General features: G+C 38.6%; 1 protein-coding gene across 1 annotated transcript in view; it reads left to right on the top strand.

The window, feature by feature from the left end:
* Positions 1–701: 701 nt before the first annotated feature.
* Positions 702–17,965, top strand: part of LOC126291451 (uncharacterized) — a 104,547-nt gene continuing 87,283 nt past the window's right edge. Inside the window, exon 1 of the mRNA XM_049984964.1 lies at positions 702–785. The gene's annotated coding sequence lies outside the window, so the exon portion shown is untranslated. The remainder of the gene's footprint in view (positions 786–17,965) is intronic.

Below are 17,965 nucleotides of genomic sequence, written 5' to 3' on the forward strand. Positions count from 1 at the left end.
TTTAAACAAACAAAGATTTTACTGCACCGAGAAGAGAATATATATGTATCAGAAAGAAATCGTAGCTACTATCGCAAAATTTCTTTTATCTGTATATACCCGGCGCAAGGTGCAGTGGCGAAAAAATGTATGATTTTTGAGTACGGTAAATTGAAATGGTTATGTCAATAACTTCAGCTATTTATTGGAGAAAAAAATATGTAAAAAAGGGCTCTACAGCTGTAGGGGAGACTACGATAGTACTAAATAAAATTTTAAAAGTTATTGTGCTTAGAAATGGCTAAATTATCGACCAAAATATTACAATTCTCGACGAAACAGAAGATGTGCCTAGAGTGTTCTTTCTCATACACAGCTGAGAATGCAAATGTAATAATTCTTGAAAGGAACGAAAATATGTTATGAGGAAACGTCAGCCGAAAGTGCACCAATAAGTGACGTAGCAGCAGCCATTAGCGTTAGATCACTAGTCAAGGAGAACAACTAGTATCGCAAATTCGTTTTGGACCCGATAACTTGACGTGCTATTTTCATTATGAAATGTTTACAAAATATTCCCGTCCGTAGTTTATTGATTATCAGTCAGTCCAGCTGCATTTCTCAGAGGCGTTCATAAATTACGCAATACATGTGCGAATCTTAATAAAACTTCTCTGATATTTGTTATCTCCTTGGATTATTTTTAAATTAATTTATATAAGCGAAAATTTTGATTTTGTCTGTAGAACTTTAGAAAAATAATTTATTTATGAAGTGGACGTTAGATAGTATCTTTTGACAAAATAGTGAGTAAATTATAGTTTATTTTCAGTATTAGAAATTTTTCAGTGGGTGTCAGTAGGACCTGTAGATTTGTCATATTTTGATTGCGGCCTCATATGTCACAGAAAACCAAAAATAAAACATATACATTTTTTGCCGAGTATCCCATTACAAGGAACAAAAACTCCACGTCTTTAATATGAGAAGGACAATACACACATATATTTAAAAACCAATTTTTAAATTTACATATATAAGCACTGTATTAAAAAAATTTGTTCATACATTATAGGAATATCAATTATTAATGTAATCATGTAAGTGTTTGGGACTTTCAAACTTTTTTTTAATCTAGCTGTGATAATGTGGTAGCTGTGTTAGTACGTTATTATCTAGTGCATTAGTGCCTTGTGACCTTGCAAGATGTCCAAGCCTTGTTTATTTTTGATTCATAGTTAATGTTCGGGTGAAGTAATTATATTGTATTTGGATAACATTCTCATAGTGCACTTGCATTAGATTTTATTTAGTTTGGATATTGTGGGAGCAACAGACTATAACTTCTGACAGTAGAAATCTTTGTGGTGCTCTGTCTTAATTATGGAACCAAAAATAAAATATTAGAAAGTCAAATGTTAGAACAAACCTCAGGGCAGAAAACAGTATAAGATCTAGGTTTCCTGTGGTTTCCCAAAATTGAGTAAGGGTAATGCCCAGATGGTTTCTTCCAAAAGAGAACAGCTGACTTCATTTCCCATCTTTGCAACTTTGTTCTCTATCTCTAGTGACCTCATCATTAAGCAGATGTTAAACTATAATCTTTCTCATCTTCTACCTCTGCACTTGATACATAAAACCTCTATCCATATCAGACCCAGAAACTATCAACAGCATCTGCAGTTGGATAGCTATCATCCCCATGATACTAGAAAGTGTCTCCCATATTGTCCAGCCATCTGCAGAGGGCATTTCTGCATTGACAAGCAATCCCTAGGCTTCCAGGTTGTGAAAGATAAAGCCTTCAGAGACTATTGTTACTCCCCAAACCTAAGCTGCATTTTTTCTGTCCATCAGTCTTTTGACTGGTTTGATGTGGTATGCTTGGAATTCCTCTCCTTTTCCATTTGGATATATTCCAATCTTTGTCTCCTCTATAGTTTTTACTCTCTACATCTCCCTCTAGCACTAGAGAAGTTATTCCCTGATGTTTCAACACACATTATCATCACGTCTCTTTTTCTTGTCAGTGTTTTCTACATGCTCCTCTGCTCACCACTTATGCAGAGAACCTCATTGTTTCATCTCTTACTAGCCCTCCTAGTTCTCATCATCTTGCTGTAGCGTCACATCTCGAATTCTTTGATTGTCCTCTTTCCTGGTTATCCTTCAATCCATGATTCACTTTCAAACATACATTCTCAGAAATTTCTACTTCTAATAAGTCAATAATGATACTAACAAGGGAACCTCCCCATCGCACCCCTCTCAGATTCAGTTATAAGTTGGCACAGTGGATAGGCCTTGAAAACCTGAACACAGATCAATCGAGAAAACAGGAAGTTGTGTGGAACTGTGAAAAAAATAAGCAAAATATTCAAACTGAGTAGTCCATGCGCGAGATAGGCAACATCAAGGATAATTTGAGTTCAGGAGCTCTGTGGTCCCGTGATTAGCGTGAGGAACTGTGAAAAGAGAGGTCCTTGGTTCAAGTCTTCCCTCGAGTGAAAAGTTTACTTTCTTTATTTTCGTAAAGTTATGATCTGTCTGTTCATTCATTGATGTCTCTGTTCACTGTAATAAGTTTAGTGTGTGTGTTTTGCAACCGCACAGCAAAACCGTGCGATTAGTAGATGATAGGACGTGCCTCTCCAATGAGAACCAAAAACATTTGATCACAAGGTCATAGGTCAACCGATTCCTCCACAGGAAAACACGTCTGATGTTTTCTATATGATACTGGTGACGGCATGTTCGTCACATGACAGGAGTATGTTGTCAACCCACCTAACTTGTACACTTGGCGAGTGGGTAAAAAGATTCTTCTACCTTGCTCAATTTAGGTTTTCTTGTGGATGTGATAATCACTCCCAAAATAGTGATGAAAACATAAGAGTTTGTCATATGTGTTTCGATGTTTGTTTAGGTGTAGCATCCCCATACTACGGCGCAGTTACCTTGCATCGGACAGACAGAAGGACAGATAATAATTGTCTGAAAATAAAAAATTAAACTTTTCACTCGAGGGAAGACTTGAACCAAGAACCTCTTGCTCCGCAGCTGCTCTCGCTAACCACAAGACCACGGCACTGCTAAGCTCACACTCTCCTTGATGCTGCCTATCTTGCACATGGACTACTCAGTTTGTATATTTGCTTATTATTTTCATAGTTCCACACATTTCTTCTTGTTTTCTCGATTGATCTGTGTTCAGTTTTTCAAGGCCTATCCACAGTGTCAAATTACAACTGAATCTGAGGGGGGGTGTGATGGGGAGGTTCCCTTGTAAGAGATTTATTTTGCCAGAAATGCCCTCTTTGCCTCTGATAATCAATTTTTATGTCTTTTTTGCGTTGTACATAATTTTTTATTTTGCTCCCAAAGTAGCAGAATTTCTTCTTTTCATCAACTTCTGAGTCTCCACTTTGGACATTAAGTTTATTGCTAATCTTATTTCTCCTACTCCTCTTTACTTTCATCTTTCTTCAGTTTATGACATTCTTAGGGGTTAGTTTTTACTCATCATAGCTGGCAATCTGTCGCAGCAAAAATCCTGGAACAGTCACTGTAGGTTTTTACTATAAAGTAAAAATAAAATTTAATCAAGTATAGTGATTCAGCTGATATTTATTACAATTTCAACATAAAGGTATCTTTACAAATCTAAAATAAGTTGTAACATACATATAATAAATTTCTGTGCCAATATGGGCTCAGTAATCACAAACCCCTTTTTTAAACATAAGAACATTCACCGGTATACTTGGGAAGGCAGGGGAACCAGATCTGTCATTGACTGTATAATAACAGATCAGTAATTCAGGAAGGCTGTGAGGGACACACATGTATTCAGGGGATTCTTTGATGACACTGATCATTATTTAATATGCAGTGAAATTGAGATTGTGAGGCCAAAAGTGCAGGAGGTCAGATCTGTATGTAGGAGGATAAGAGTGGAGAAACTTCAGGATAAGGAAATCGGGCACAAGTACATAACAGCGATCTCAGAAAGGTACCAGTTAGTTGAATGTAGTCAATTACAGTCATTGGAAAAGAAATGGACAAGGTACAGGGACACAGTACTAGAAGTGGCTAAAGAAGGCTAAGGCTAAGGATGAAGCAAACAGCTTGGTGGAATGACACAGTCAAGGCAGCCTGTAAAAGGAAAAAGAAGGCGTATCAAAAATGGCTACATACTAGAACTCAGGTAGACAGAGAAAGTTATGTTGAAGAAAGAAACAAGACAAACAGATAATTGCAGCATCCAAAAAGAAATCTTGGGAAGACTTTGGAAACAGGTTGGAGACTATGGGTCAAGCTGCTGGTAAACCATTCTGGAGTGTAATTAGCAGTCATCGAAAGGGAGGTAAGAAGGAAATGACAAGTATTTTGGATAGGTCAGGAAAACTGCTGGTGAATCCTGTGGATGCCTTGGGCAGCTGGAGGGAATATTTTGAGGAGTTGCTCAATATAGGTGAAAATACGATCAGCAATGTTTCAGTTTTCGAGGTAGAATGGGATAGGAATGACGATGGAAATAGGATCACATTTGAGGAAGTGGAGAAAATGCTCAATAGATTGCAGTGCAATAAAGCAGCTGGGGTGGATGAAATTAAGTCGGAACTCACCAAATACAGTGGAACATCAGGTCTTAAATGGCTACACAGGATAATTGAAATGGCCTGGGAGTCGGGACAGGTTCCATCAGACTGGACAAAAGTAGTAATCACACCAATCTTTAAACATGGAAACAGAAAAGGTTGTAACAACTACAGAGGTATTTCTTTAATCAGCGTTGTCGGTAAAATCTTCTCAGCTATTGTTGTAAGAAAAGTGCGAGTATTAGTTGAGGACCAATTGGATGAAAATCAGTGTGGGTTTAGCCTCTTACAGGTTGTCAGGACCAGATCTTTAGCTTACGGCAAATAATGGAGAAGTGTTATGAGTGGAACAGGGAATTGTATCTATGCTTTATAGATCTAGAAAAGGCATATGACCGGGTTCCTAGGAGGAAGTTATTGTCTGTTCTATGAGATTATGGAATAGGAGGCAAACTTGTGCAAGCAATTAAAGGTCTTTATGGATAGTCAGGCAGCAGTTAGAGTTGACGGTAAATTAAGTTCATGGTTCAGAGTAGTTTCAGGGGTAAGACAAGGCTGCAACCTGTCTCCACTGTTGTTCATATTATTTATGGATCATATGTTGAAAACAATAGACTGGCTCGCTGAGATCAAGATATGTGAACACAAAATAAGCAGTCTTGCATATGCGGATGACTTAGTTGTGATGGCAGGTTCGATTGAAAGTCTGCAGAGTAATATTTCAGAGCTAGATCAGAAATGTAAGGACTATGGTATGAAGATTAGCATCTCCAAAACGAAAGTAATGTCAGTGGGAAAGAAATATAAACGGATTGAGTGCCAAATAGGGGGAACAAAGTTAGAACAGGTAGACGGTTTCAAGTACTTAGGATGCATATTCTCACAGGATGGCAACATATTGAAAGAACTGGAAGCGAGGTGTAGCAAAGCTAATGCAGTGAGCGCTCAGCTACGATCTACTCTCTTCTGCAAGAAGGAAGTCAGTACCAAGACTAAGTTATCTGTGCACCGTTCAATCTTTCGACCAACTTTGTTGTATGGGAGCAAAAGCTGGGTGGATTCAGGTTACCTTATGAACAAGGTTGAGGTTACGGATATGAAAGTAGCTAGGATGATTGCAGGTACTAGTAGATGGGAACAATGGCAGGAGGGTGTCCACAATGAGGAAATCAAAGAAAAACTGAGAATGAACTCTATAGATGTAGCAGTCACGATGAACAAGCTTAGATGGTGGGGTCATGTTACACGCATGGGAGAAGCAAGGTTACCCAAGAGACTCGTGGCTTCAGCAGTAGAGGGTAGGAGGAGTTGGGGCAGACCAAGGAGGAGGTACCTGGATTCTGTTAAGAATGATTTTGAAGTAATAGGTTTAACATCAGAAGAGGCACCAATGTTAGCACTGAATAGGGGATCATGGAGGAATTTTATAAGGGGGCTATGCTCCAGACTGAATGCTGAAAGGCATAATCAGTCTTAAATGATGATGATGATGATGATGAAGCTACATGCTTTCTGTCCAAAATCACACAAAGTACTGACTCCCCTATATGACAGCTGCCACCCATTCCACATCAAACGGTCCCTTCCCTACAACCTAGGTCTTTGTGGTAAACAAATCTGCTCCAGTCCGGAATGCCTGAACCATTACACCAACAACCTGAAAACAGCTTTCGCATCCCGCAACTACCCTCCCAACCTGGTACAGAAGCAAATAACCAGACCACTTCCTCATACCCTCAAACCCAGAACCTCCCACAGAAGAACCACAAAAGTGCCCCACTTGCAACAGGATACTTTCCGGGACAGAATCAGACTCTGAATGTGGCTCTCCAGCAGGGATACGACTTCCTGAAATCCTGCTCTGAAATGAGATCCATCCTTCATGAAATCCTCCCCACTCCACCAAGAATGTCTTTGCACCATCCACCTAACCTTCGTAACCTCTTGGTTCATCCCTATGAAATCCCCAAACCACCTTCCCTACCCTCTGGCTCCTACCCTTGTAACTGCCCCCAGTGTAAAACCTGTCCCATGCAGCTTCCCACCACCACCACCACCTACTCCAGTCCTGTAACCCGGAAGGTGTACACGATCAAAGGCAGAGCCACGTGTGAAAGCACCCACGTGATTTACCAACTGACCTGCCTACACTGTGGAGCTTTCTATGTGGGAATGACCTGCAACAAACTGTCCATTTGCATGAATGGACACAGGTAGACAGTGTTTGTTGGTAATGAGGATCACCCTGTGGCTAAACATGTCTTGATGCACGGCCAGCACATCTTGGGATAGTATTACACTGTCCAGGTTATCTGGATACTTCCCACTAACACCAACCTGTCAGAACTCCGGAGATGGGAACTTTCCCTTCAGTATATCCTCTCTTCTCATTATCTGCCAGGCCTCAGCTTCTGCTAATTTAAAGTTGCCACCACTCATACCTCACCTGTCTTTCAACAACATCTTTGCCTCTGTACTTCTGCCTCGACTGACATCTCTGCCCAAACTCTTTGCCTTTACAAATGTCTGCTTTTGTCTGTGTATGTGCAGATGGATGTGCGTGTGTGTGTGCGAGTGTGTACCTGTCCTTTTTTCCCCCTAAGATAAGTCTTTCTACTCTTGGGACTGGAGTGACTCCGTACCCTCTCCCTTAAAACCCACACCCTTTCGTCTTTCCCTCTCCTTCCCTCTTTCTTGATGAAGCAACCGTTGGTTGCGAAAGCTTGAATTTTCTGTGTATGTTTGTGTTTGTTTGTGTTTCTATCAACCTGCCAATGCTTTCGTTTGGTAAGTCACACCTTCTTTCCACGTGGGAAAAATATATCTAAAAACCAAGACGATATAACTTACCAAACGAAAGCGTTGGTATGTTGATAGACACACAAACACACACATAAAATTTGAACTTTCGCAACCCACGGTTGCTTCATCAGGAAAGCTGTAAGGAGAGGGAAAGACGAAAGGATGTGGGTTTTAAGGGAGAGAGTAAGGAGTCAGTCCAATCCCTGGAGAGGAAAGACTTACCTTAGGGGGGAAAAAAGGACAGACACAAGCAGACATTTGTAAAGGCCACTCAGGTGCTACAAAGCTCTGATTGGTGCCGAGATATCTCAAAACTATGCTGTTTGTAACATTTGTAAATCACCTGCCAAGCAACATGCCATGTAAATTTGTACTGTATGCAGATGACACAACGTTCATAAATTCTGTGAAAAATGTGAGAAAACTGAAACTATAAACTGAAGGGTGACTTAAATTTTGAAATACCTGGTTTAATGCGTATGAATTAACTATTCATTATGAAAAGACTGTGAATATTATTTTCATTCTATCCAGTGTTGATACTGAGTACACATCTGCTATACTGCTTGGTATATATCTGTATGCGAAATTAACTTGAAACAATCAAATAGAATATATGTGGAAAAAGCTGTCACGTGCTATTTATTTGTTTGTGAAACAACACATAACTATTTCTGAAAAACTTTCGCTTCATTCTCATTATGCTTTCTGTCATTGCTACCTAAGGTACAGTATTCTTTTGTTAGGTAATTCTTCTGGGGCCAAAAAGATTTTCTCTGGTAGAGGAAGGGCAACAGGTGTATGTCTGGTAATTCTGTAATTAAAATATCTTGTACACCTTACTTCAAACAGTTAAATATATTAATAGTCTCTTCTCTCTTCACGTACAGTTGCATATAAAATAAAGCTGTAACAGGCAGTCTGTACATCATTAAAATATTCATCAAACATTAAAACAGATATGCCTATAATCAGCTTTTTAATAGATTACCTTCACAAGCAGATCAGGCCTCTGTAAATGTTTTCAAAGCTAAATCCAAAAGTGGCTGAAGGAAAAGGTTTTCTACACACTTGAAAGATTTGCAAACTGTGCAAAAGATGATCTTAATTTCTAATTAATTTGAAGATTGGTTTCAGCTTTTTTCATTTATAGTTATGCATTCATTTATTTTAATGTGTATAATTCGATATATAATATGCATTACTTAAACAATGGAATTCCAAGGTTGAAATATCAAGAAAAAGATAGATTGCTCCTCACTGTAAAGATGACATGCTGAGTTGCAGACAAGCACAATGAAAAAATCGTTACAATTTAGATTTCAGCCAGACGTTCTTCAGAAAAGAAAACACAAACGATAATACATTCATTCATTCACACAATTATGCCCATCTCATGCACACATGACAGCCATCTCTGGTAGTAAAGACTGGAATGCAGCTGTCATGTTGAATGGAAGCAGTAGTCTGGAGGGGGATATAAATGGGAAGGGATTGCAAGGTACAAATGGGGAGGAGAAGAGGACTGACTGGTATTGTATGTAGGTTCCAAATGATTGGAAAAGAGCACAGGTAGTCCCAGTTTTCAAGAAGGTCATTGAGCAGATGCGTAAAACTATAGGTCTATATCTCTGACATCGATCTGTTGTAGAATTTTAGAACATGTTTTTTTCTCGTGTATCATGTCATTTCTGAAAACCCAGAATCTACTCTGTAGGAATTAACACGGATTCCGCAAACAGTGATTGTGTGAGACCCAACTCGCTTTATTTGTTCATGAGACCCAGAAAATATTAGATACAGGCTCCCAGGTAGATGCCATTTTCCTTTACTTCTGGAAGGCATTCGATACAGTTCCACACTGTTGCCTGATAAACAAAGTAAGAGCCTACAGAATATCAGACCAGCTGTGTGGCTGGATTGAAGAGTTTTTAGCAAACAAAACACAGCATGTTGTTCTCAATGGAGAGATGTCTACAGATGTTAAAGTAACCTCTGCCATACCACAGGGGAGTGTTATGGGACCATTGATTTTCACAATATATATAAATGACCTAGTAGATAGTGTCGGAAGTTCCATGCAGCTTTTCGCAGATGATACTGTAGTACACAGAGAAGTTGCAGCATTAGAAAATTGCAGTGAAAAGCAGGAAGATCTGCAGCGAATAGGTACTTGGTGCAGGGAGTGGCAACTGACCCTTAACATAGACAAATGTAACTTACTGTGAATACATAGAAAGAAGGATCCTTTATTCTATGATCATATGATAGCGGAACAAACACTGATAGCAGCTACTTCTGTAAAATATCTGGGAGTATGCGTACGGAACAATTTGAAGTGGAATGATCATATAAAATTAATTTTTGGTAAGGTGGGTGCCAGGTTGAGATTCATTGGGAGAGTCCTTAGAAAATGTAGTCCATCAACAAAGGAGGAGGCTTACAAAACACTCGTTCGGCCTATACTTGAGTATTACTCATCAGTGCGGGATCCATACCAGGTTGGGTTGACAGAGGAGATAGAGAAGATCCAAAGAAGAGCGGTGAGTTTTGTCACAGGGTTATTTGGTAAGCGTGATAGTGTTATGGAGATGTTTATCAAACTTGAGTGGCAGACTCTGCAAGAGAGGCAGTCTGTATTGCAGTGTAGCTAGCTGTCCAGATTCCAAGAGGGTGCATTTCTGGATGAGGTATCGAATACATTGCTTCCCCATACTTATACCTCCCGAGGAGATCATGAATGTAAAATTAGAGAGATTGGAGCATGCACGGAGGCTTTCCAGCAGTCGTTCTTCCCGCGAACCAAATGTGAGTGGAACAGGAAAGGGAGGTAATGACAGTGGCACGTAAAGTGCACTCCGCCACACACTCTTGGGTGGCTTGCGGAGTATAAATGTAGATGTAGGCACTATATGGAGGCATATAGACTGCCAGGGCAGCATTGGCTGACTGTGAGTCAGAGGGGTGTGAGAGGAATGGAGAACAGAAAAGGAGAGGAAGAGGGAAGGGGAAAGAGAGGTGCATGCACTGGCAGAGGGCTACACACAGTGAGGGTGAAGTAACACAAATAGGAAGGAGGTGAGGGGGCAGAAACTGTTGGGTGAAGAGTGTGGGGACAGTAGGTTACTGGAGGTTGAGAATGGGATAATCTCAGTGATTTATAATGTGTTTTGAGGATAACTCCCATCTGTGCAGTTCAGAAAAGCTGGTGGTGGAGGGGAGGATCCAAATAGCCTGGCTTGTGAAGCAGCCATTGAAATCAAGGATGTGATGTTCAGCAGCATGTTGTCACACACAGTGGAGTACCTTGCTCTTGGACACAGTTTAGTAGTGGCCATTCATCCTGTTGGACAGTTGGCTGGCAGTCATACCAATATAAAAATATGTGCAATGATTGCAGCAGAACTGGTATATGAGCTGGCTGCTTTCACAGATGGTCTGGGGTAGGAAGTGCTGGGTTGGTTTATTGGGATGTACTTAAGGGGTAGCACTTTCTTCTGGTGATCCCTTCACTTAAATTCAATATAAAAGTTATCCAAGAACTTCTGCTAGGTCTTGTGTTTTTACCTATGTGATTCATAGCTGCCTTCACTAATTCATCCCATAAAGTTACCCTTTCATTTTCTATTGTATTTATTTCCCATTTTTCAATCAAACATTGCCCCATTCTCCCTCTGAAACGCTCAAAGAACCTCTGGCAGCAATAACTTTTATCCCAATCCCAAATCAAATCAATTTCCTACCTTTTTGCAATTTCTTAAATTTTGATGTCCAATTCAAAACCAATAAATTTGGCCATACTCCATATCTTCCACTGGTAATGTCTGACAATTTAAAATATGGTTTTGAAATATGTCTCTTACCATTATGTTATCAGTCTAACACTTTCCAGTGCCTCTAGGTCTCTTGCAATTACAAGACCCTCTTACATGGATCTTAAATAAAGTATTGGTTATGATTCAATTGCACCTTGCAAAAACTTTCACCAGGTGGCTTCGTGTTTCATCCATTTCCCCCAGTCTATGCACTCCTGCTATCTTTCCATCTCTTCCTCTTCCTACTGCTGAATTCCAGTTACACAGCACAATCATATGTTCATCTCCTTTGACTGTCTTAACAATTTCCTTTATTGCATCATACATTCTGTCATTCTCTTCATTACCTGTTGAGCTAGTACTATGTAGGCATATAATCTTGTACTACATGGTGGCTGTTGGCTGTGTGTGTACCTTGGCTAAGAAGATGCATTTGTTACACTGTTCATAGTAGCTTTCGCACATTTCATTTTTCTTATTCATACTCCCGCATTACTCCTATCTGATTTTGTGTTGATAATCTTGTACTGACTGGAGCAAAAGTCATGATCTTCCTTTTACTGCATTTCACCAATCCCCATTATATTTGACTTCAACCTATCTATTTCCCTTTTAAAATCCTGTAACCTACATATCTGAGTAACAAATCTAACATTCCACTCTCCAACCCTTAGAATGTCAGTTTTGTCTGTCCTGATGGTGACACCCTCTTGAGTAGACCTTGTCCAGAGACCCAAATGGGGGACTACTTCATCTCTAAGATTCTTCACCCAAGATGATGCCATCATGATTGAACTATACAGTATGGAAGCATGCCCTTGGGGATGAAATTCTCAGCTGTAGATCCCCTTGCTTTCAGCTGTTCACAGTACCACCACAGCAAGGCCACCTTGACTAATGTTACAAGCCTAGGTCAGTCAATCATGCAGATTATTGCCCCTGCAACTACAGACAAGGCAGCTGCTTGTTCTCAGGAACATCATGTTAGTCTGTTCTCTTCACAGATACTCCTTTGTTGTTATTCCTCCTAGGGCTATCTGTATAATTTCACCCATATAGATCATTTTAGTAATGTTTTTCAGTAATGCTTCATGTTTATTAAATCTACCTTACAAATTGCAAAACTTCATAAATCTACATAAAACAAATTGCATAAAGGTAGGGGGGGGGGGGGGGGGGCAGTCTTGGCAGTTCTGCCAAGAGGACAGGATCTCTTCGGTATGGCTCTGTTTTTTGGGGTGTCCTTCATAAACCCCTCAAAAGTGCATGTGGTTGAGCATACTTCACATTTAGTATGCTCTTGTTCACAATTGCTCAGCTCTGGTTTGTGTGATAATCCTTATCTATCCATGCTGCTTCTGGTTCTTGCAATTCCAGAACATTATCTATTCAAAGATCTCCATATGTTACACTCCTTTGTGTGTCCTGGAGCAAGTTCATCCATCTATGTATAACAATCTTGGAGATGAACATGTATGTCTTGCCACATTTCTACTCTGGTTTTTTTTTTTCAGTTTGTTAATGAGATTATCTGTTTCACACAAGAAACTCCTTCTCGATTTGAGTCAGCAACAGGCTGGTTGGAATGCAGAAAGGGGGTAGGCCATAGGTGTAGATGATTTAGTTTTTTCTTCTTCACTGGCACTTTGCATCTGATGCTAGGGAAAATGATACTGACTTGGCAGTATAGCTTGTCAGCCAGTGACAAAGTATCATGATTCATTGTGTGGTATGTCCACTTGTTTGGCATGACTGGAGCTATTCCACACACTGTATGCATTGTCTGCAACTGAGCAGCACAAGATTAAAGTTGCAGTCCATACTGCCATGGACTGCTTGACAATTTCAGTTCAGGAAATAAAATGAGTTTTTATTTTATTTTATTTTTAAAGAAATTCAATTATTTGTCTACATCATTGTTATCCCTTTCATTATATGATTATGTCAGTGCTTTTTCCAAGCTTCAAAACACTTCTGGAACCTGATTTTTGGGATAGATTTTTAGCTCTCTTAGCTACAGGTTCATCTATGCTTGTAAACTGAAGACCATTTAAGGTTTTATTTACTTTTGGAAACAAAAAATGTCACATAGGACCACATCTGGTGAATATGGAGGCTGGAGAACAATTACAATATTCTTTGGCCAAAAATTTTCAAAAAACAATGAACTGTGAGCAGGTACATTATTGTGTGGCAAAAGCCATGAATTGTTTCCCATAAAATTCGAGCTTTCATTTTATATATAGCTTCATGCAAATGATGTTGAACCTGTAATAGTCCTTTCTGATCTTCTGATGTTATCGTAAGAATTGATGGTGCGCTTTACCATTCAAATTGAAGGACCCAGTAGACATAACCTTCACATTCAACTGCACTTCTCGAGGTTTTTTCAGTCTTAGTTGACCAAAATGTTTCCACTGGGATAATTGAGCCTTAGTTTGAACACCAAATCCCTTGTTTCATCACCTATTATGACACATTCCAGTATTTTTTCTTCATTGTTGACTTTTTTGTATTTGTATTTTATTTGTCTCATAACATACATTTACAGATCATCTGATCATGCTGTACAGGAGACATGTCAATTTTAGCCTTATCATATACATAATTACATAATTCCCTAACTCTACTTTTAGCAGTACAGGCTGATGTTGAACATAGTAATATTATTAAATTGTGTTTCCTATGATGTAGCAGTACTTTATATATCTATACAATATTATACACTAGGATATAATATTAAATAGTCACACTAATCAAATGATGGCCATAGTTATATTATTAACGATCACCAAGTGATTCCTGAATAACATGCATTTGCCACTGTTTTTGTTTACAAAACGGTCACACATTTCACATCCTAAATGCCCAAAAAATTTAATAACTTGAGCCAATTGACATACTAACATCATCAGTGACTTTTCTGATAGTGATGTAGTGATTTTTCATAATAATTTCTTTCGTTTTTTCCACAACTTCATCCGTTGATGATGTGCAGGGGCATCCAAAGTGCTCATTATTAACATCTTTTCACCTTTCTTTTAAATGCTTGTACCATTCATAAACCATTGTTTTGCCATAGAAGACTCACAAAAAAATATTTAACATTTCTAAAACTCTGCTGCACTCTGTACTGTTCTGACAGCAAAATTTTATACAAATTCTCTGATCCCTTTTATATAAAATAAATAACCACTGATACTACCAAAACAGGTGTAACCATTTTTGTAGCTGATAACAGGCTAAATGTACAACATGATCCAACATAACAAAAATTTACATGAATTGGGCTAATACAACATGCAAAATTACAAAATTCTTATTACTTTTGAATACACCTTATACACTGTATTTTCACAATATCCTAACATGAACCAAATTTGTGATCGGTACCTTTATCACCTTAGAAATGTGATTTCAGCTAAATTGGGTGAACGTAAACATATCTAAGACTCACATAATGCAGTTCAAAACCAAACAGTCAAAATGTGAGCAGATTAAGACCATACACAATAACCAAGATATAGAAGAAGCTGCCTCAGTCAGATTCTTAGGTTTAAATGTAGATAAAAATTTTAACTGGCAGGCACATCCACAGCTTGAGACTGTATGCCCAGGGGCCTCAATACATGGGAATGAAGATTTGTAATAAATTAAAAGGGAACAAGTTGATGCAGATGAATTAAGATTCACTTAAAAGAAAGCTAGATGAGGTACTGACACTGAAGTGTTATTACTCAGTGGATGAATTCATGCAGGACAAACTGGAAATTTGAGCTGGAAACAGTGTGTTACATATTCCAAGAAATATCCTTATAGTATTATTTTTTATTGTAGTGCTATTATTTATTAATGTAAAAATGTCTCCTGTACACAAACCAAATGGATGGCAAATGTACATCATGAGATGAATAAAACACAATTCACAATTCAGTCTGACTTGTCACCTACAACTGACCCTGTCTGATCATCCTATTTGATTTCCCTACCAGTTGTTACACTCAGGAATTTCTGAAAGTTGCCTGATTCCAGTTGTGGCTCGCTGATGCTACAGGCATTGGATGTTCCTTCCTGAATAAATTTGTAAAGTGCTCAGTTTTATGTTTTTTGCACAATTAAAACAAGTTGCTAATATTTACACATATTTGAAATCTCATCAAAAACTGATTAAATAGTTGTGCTGTTCCTTTCAGATAGTAATTCATTATAGATAACTGCATCATCAGTAAAAGCCTGAGGTTACTATAATTATTGTCTGCCAAGCCGTTAACCGTTTCAGACCCTCTGGCTACAATTGTGTACATTAATTTTTAGAGTGTAGTAGCTGCAACAGAAATATTTTTCCTCAATGGAAACCTCATGTACACATCTGTGAATGTTCAGATTTTTCATTAATGCACAGCTTCTCCCACTTGTTGGGCACCACTGTAAAAACATCAGCAAGTGAATGTAACAGTGTGCAGCAGCTTGTGACCACCAGAATTCACGAAAGTTGTTGGTTAGTTATACTCCACTGTATAGCTGAATATTATTATTGTTTTTATGGTAATTATTGAATTATTAAAGTATTTATTACAACAGTGAATAGTTCAAAATTAATTATTTTAGTCTGTAAAAAGAAGCCAGATCTACAAAACACATATTGAAAATGGATACAAATACTTATATAAATCTTGCATCTAACCCCCCCCCCCCCCCCACTTCATTTTTCTTCTCCTCTCCTCCCCTCCCCTTTTTCCCCCACCCCCTCATCTGTCCAGGTCACCCCCATCTGCCCTTGGCTGCGGTGTGTCATCTTCGTGTGAACTTTTTAGTAAGTGTTTCAAGTGAGTGTAGAGTGTTGTGCGTCTTTTCTGAAGTGTTGCCAACAGAAATCATACTGTTGCCAGGTGTGATCTTTATATCTCTTGTGAACAAAAACCAGAATGTCACTGTGTTTTTTTAATTGTCTGTCTACCATTTTACCTGTCTGCTTCCTGTGTATTTTATTAGCATCGCCAACCCTTTGCCTTATGTTTTAACTTCCACAATTGTCCGCCATTTTACAATTTAAGTCACTGTTTTTGTCACCTGCTTTTATTGTTTATTATCTTCTTCTTATGTTTTAAAAATTATGTAGACTGAAAAGCGGCATACTAAGCTGCTCTGCTGCACGTCCGCTCCTTTTGGGGGGAATCAAAACGCAATTAAAAAAAAAAAATGCATCTAAAATCATTAAGAAAATCTTGTAAGAGCTTTAGGGTAAAAAAAAAAATTACCCTACTTCCAGAAAAAAGTTGGGTCGGATAGGGCTAATATACAACTTGAATGACAAAGGTCCCAACATATTTCCCTCTGACATATCCAAAGTTGCTTCTATTTCTGTTGATGATCCTTTACCTGAGCTAACATGCTGCATCTTGCCTACCAATAAATTCTTACGCCAGCCAAAAATTTTGTCATCGTTTTCAGGATGCCTATTTCTGTTACGAAATTAATTAAAAGCATTAGAATTGAACAAGTGCACTAATAAAGTTTGAGCCATGGTTGCAGAATACTTGACAGGACACATTCTGACACATCAAGTGGTCACCAATTTTGTATTGAAGGGAAGTGTGAGTGTGTGTGCGGGGGGGGGGGGGGGGGGGGGGGATCATAGAAGGAGACCTAGAGATGACTAGAGTAAGCAGATTGCAGTAGCTTGGTGAGCTACATCAACAACAACAATAACAACAACTGACAGAGATGAAATCAATGAAGGTGAGTGACATGAAATGATACTGGTGCAAACCACTCCGATATTCTGAACCTGTAGTTTGATGAATATTAAGTGATAGTTGAAAATTTGTGTGATAGTTGAAAATTTGTGTCAGATTGGGTCTCAAATCAGGATTTGCTGCTTATTCAGAGCAGTAACCTTAGCAATTACGCTACACGAGCACACATCCAAATGTGACTCACACTTTAATAAGTACTGACTTTCCCAGCTATGATTTTCAAACTCTCCCTCCCTTGTAGCCACCATCCTCTACCATCTCCATTTCCCCAACGGTGCTGTTTGTTGCTCCTACATACCTAGCTGAAGAAGTCTGATAGCAGGGTTTGGATGTCATAAGCAGAAACATCACACAGACTGAAAGTTGAGTCTGATGTAGAGGCATTCTCAAGTAGCCTAATGATTAATGTGACTACTCGCAGTAAGCTGTAAATCTGGGTCTTAGTCCCAATCAGGCACAGATTTTTGAATGTCATTGTAGGTGTGTCTCTGATATGTTTGTGTGCTGCCTTAGTAAATATAGCTGTCTTAACTGTCCCCAAATTGAGGAGTTAAGATAAAAGCCCACTGAGTAGAAGAGGTGTTGAGGAGTTGAAGACACATTAACAAGACTGAGAACTTTACTAGCGTTCAGATAAATCCTCTTTCAAGCAGTACAATACACAATTTTCTATAGCTTTGAAAAAGATTTAACTGAAAGCTAGTAATGTTTTCAGTCTTCTTAATGTGCCTTCAACTTCTCAGTACCTCTATTATTTGGTGAATTGTTGCCTTTATTCCTTATATTATTTCTGTTACCATATTTAACTACCTTTAATGTCCACAAAATATTGATTGTTGTAGTTAATACACAGGAATTAATGGGGGAAGCACTGTTCAGTTTGTAAAGATATCCTTCATTTAAAGTTACCCTAAGCATTATTTTTTCGTGCTATGCCATATGTCAAAGTTGTGAAATACAACATGATGTATAATCTATAGTGTGAAATGTCAGTTGTGAAAGTTTCATTACA

Source organism: Schistocerca gregaria, chromosome 9 (genome assembly GCF_023897955.1).
Source record: "Schistocerca gregaria isolate iqSchGreg1 chromosome 9, iqSchGreg1.2, whole genome shotgun sequence".
NCBI lineage: Eukaryota > Metazoa > Arthropoda > Insecta > Orthoptera > Acrididae > Schistocerca > Schistocerca gregaria.